Source organism: Macrobrachium rosenbergii, chromosome 49 (genome assembly GCF_040412425.1).
Source record: "Macrobrachium rosenbergii isolate ZJJX-2024 chromosome 49, ASM4041242v1, whole genome shotgun sequence".
Lineage (NCBI taxonomy): Eukaryota > Metazoa > Arthropoda > Malacostraca > Decapoda > Palaemonidae > Macrobrachium > Macrobrachium rosenbergii.
Window position 1 is genome coordinate 6,776,615 of NC_089789.1, and position 3,401 is coordinate 6,780,015.

A 3,401-nucleotide genomic window follows, 5' to 3' on the forward strand; every position below is an offset into this window, starting at 1 on the left:
GAAAGAAGAGAAGTTATAGTGCTGTATATCGTGAGTTGAAAAAATCTGGTATCAAGCCATTTCATGTTATCAGCAAGCCCAACATCACTCAGCAAGAGAGAGAAGATCATGCATGATTTTGTGGTTCATTTCTTACAGATTGGGATGAAGCTGACTTTCTCCGTGTTGCCGCATCAGATGAATTCTTCATTTACACAGTCAGGAAGCCAAATCATAAAAATTACCTCATTTGGGCTGCAAACTGAATGTTTGGGAATTTTCCTCTGTTTCACAGCCAAACGGTTAATGTGGATCATCAAAGAAAAAGGACAGTCATGGAATGGCGAACACTTCAGAGAAACTGTGCTTACTGGTGGAGTATTTCCTTTCCTCAAAAATCCTGAAAATGTGTTATCTGTTGAAGAAGTCACATTTTTGCATGATAAGGCACCATGTTTCAAGGCTCTTCAGACACAGGAGCTGCTTCGAAACAGTGGTATCAATTTCATCTCATCAAGTGAATTTCCAGGTAGCTCCCCTGACCTTAATGTGTGTGAAAACATTGGTAGTATCTTAAAGGATTGTGTTGAAGCACACACAGTGAACTATGATGGTATACCAAGCCTCGGCGACCTGCAAAGAGAGGTGACTGAAGTGCTCAGGGAAATGGAGTTTGAGTCTCAGCTTTTTTGTGATTTGCTGAAATCATACCCCTCAAGAATGCAGGCTGTGGTACAGGCAGATGGAGGCCACACAAAATATTAAATATGCAGAGAGAAACTTAAATAAATACCTGTTCTGAATTACTTTTGTTTTTGTCCATATCAATTTTAGTTCATGCTGTAGAGGGGGAGCTCTAATTGAAACACCCTATATATATATATATATATATATATATATATATATATATATATATATATATATATATATATATATATATATATGGCTGCGTGTGACAAACGCATTACACGGTCAACTTGGCAGAGGTGGCTGGATATTGTCTCCAAACACAAACACCTGAGTTCGACGGGTGATTTGTATATGGGAGCCGATATCCACTTATACCTCTCTTGTGGCCGCGTGGGTTAATGCGTCCCTGTAGTCCTGAGTTCCTGTCCTTCGCTGGTTCGACCCCACGGGACGGCGTACTTATTATCAACTAAAAAATTCCCCTTCGGTAACATATATGAAAATATATTATTTCCGAGGTAGAGCGAACTGGATATTAAAGGACGTTTGTAGCTTAATGCTTGTATATGAATCACGGTGATGTGATAAAAACTTCATATATAGGCTATATATATATATATATATATATATATATATATATATATATATATATATATATATATATATATATATATATATATATATATATATATATATATATATATATATGTTTCCTGGTGCAGGTAGTGTTTTAGACTCGAAATTCATTACTATACAATGACCTTGTAAGAATACCAGGAGCATATAAAACAGAAAAATAAAAGGAGACATACAGTAGCTTAGGGCTCTTTCTCAAAGGGAAAATGCGTAAAACACGTGGGTACAAAAATAGGTATATTTACATAATAGACAAGATCAAAGGAAAAATGAATTGAAATGACGTTAAATTGCTGCTGCAGTTGAAAGTCCTCCAAAGGTGGGGAAGGAAAAGCTTGGGAATGCCAGGAACACGGGCCAAGGAGAATTCTGCTACGATCGTCCTTCTGAAACGATATGGGACCCAGGTTATGATCTAGGGCTGGAATTGGGGAATGCTTTTACTCGAGGGTGCGCTGAGGGCGCCAAGGACAGCCTCGAGGCTTGACTAGTGACTTGAGCAAGAGGGCAGTGAACACGTGGGCCAGGATTGAACCAAGAAACTCAGGGGATATCCAAGATATGGGCCCAGAAGTTTAACGAATGCACAAGGGCGAAAGTAACATGACTAAGTAACTCTCTTTCAGGGTACTTTACCGCCTAGCAGGATTGTCTAAGGCTGAAGACGTCATCGGGGCTTCGTTCCAGTCCTTCTCAATGGAGTCCGCAAGGGGTCCACATGTGTGTAGACATAGGCCTCCCACCAAAGACACACTCTTGGGTTGTAGATAGGTGGTGTGATGGAAGAGCGCCCTTGTAATGATAAAGGGCTGCAGTTGAGTTTCCACTCGCTCTGGGATTTGCAATTCACCACTTGCAACACATACTGGCCACGTGGTTGGGGTACAAAGCAAGGGGCAGCGATCCACGTGGTGGCGAGGAGAAGGGGGAGGGGGGGGAATGTCTGAACTCGTGACCTCCTACATTCACGTCTGGGCTGTGTGTGAGAGCGCTCCTCTGGCGCCATGGCCTTTTATTACTTCTGATCAGGTGCAGGGGGGGAGCAATGGCCTGACCGGGTCACAGCTCCTGTACCAAAGAAAGGGTGCCAGCCAGTTACTGCCCTAGGCTAAGATTATTTCCTGAGCGTGCCTTAAGACCCCCTGGATTTCCACCCGGAACCAGATTTCACTACCTCTCACAGGTTCAAATAGACAGAGGCCTATCTATCAGCCAAGCAAATGCAGAAAGGAGGGTGTTTTTTTAGCTTAATTTGGCTCTAATCTTTACAATATATTATTATATTATATTATATTATATATTATATTATATATTATATATATATATATATATATATATATATATATATATATATATATATATATATATATATATATATATATATATATATATATATATATATATATATATATATATATATATATATATATATATATATATATATATATATATATATATATATATATATATATATATATATATATATATATATATATATATTATATATATATATATATATATATATATATATATATATATTATACATATACATATATATACATATATTTATATATATATATATTATATATATATATATATATATATATATATATATATATATATATATAGTAATATATATAACTTGCGAACTTGCGCAATTCGAGTTGCACGAATTCACAGACACACGAATTTTTCATTGGAACCTAACTAATGGTCATACACGAGTTTTTCACAGACACGCTAACATTTGCGAACACTGAGAAACCCAGCAAATGTGTTTGTTTAATTTTTTTTTGTTATTTATAAGTTTTCAAGCTTTTATGTGTAAATTAAATAACATTAAATATTATTAAAAGTAATAATGTCTCTCTCTCTCTCTTTTAGTGAGATGAATTTTTATGGTACATGTATACAGGTATGTTTATTTGTATGATAAATAAACTTTTTACCTAATAATAAGTACTAATTTTCAGATAATAAGATTAATAAAATTAAATAATAATAATAATAACAATAATAATAATAAAACTGTAATTACAAAATTCATATTATTTGAACAAACAAATTCTTCCCTCATCTTTTGTAAGAAGGAGGTG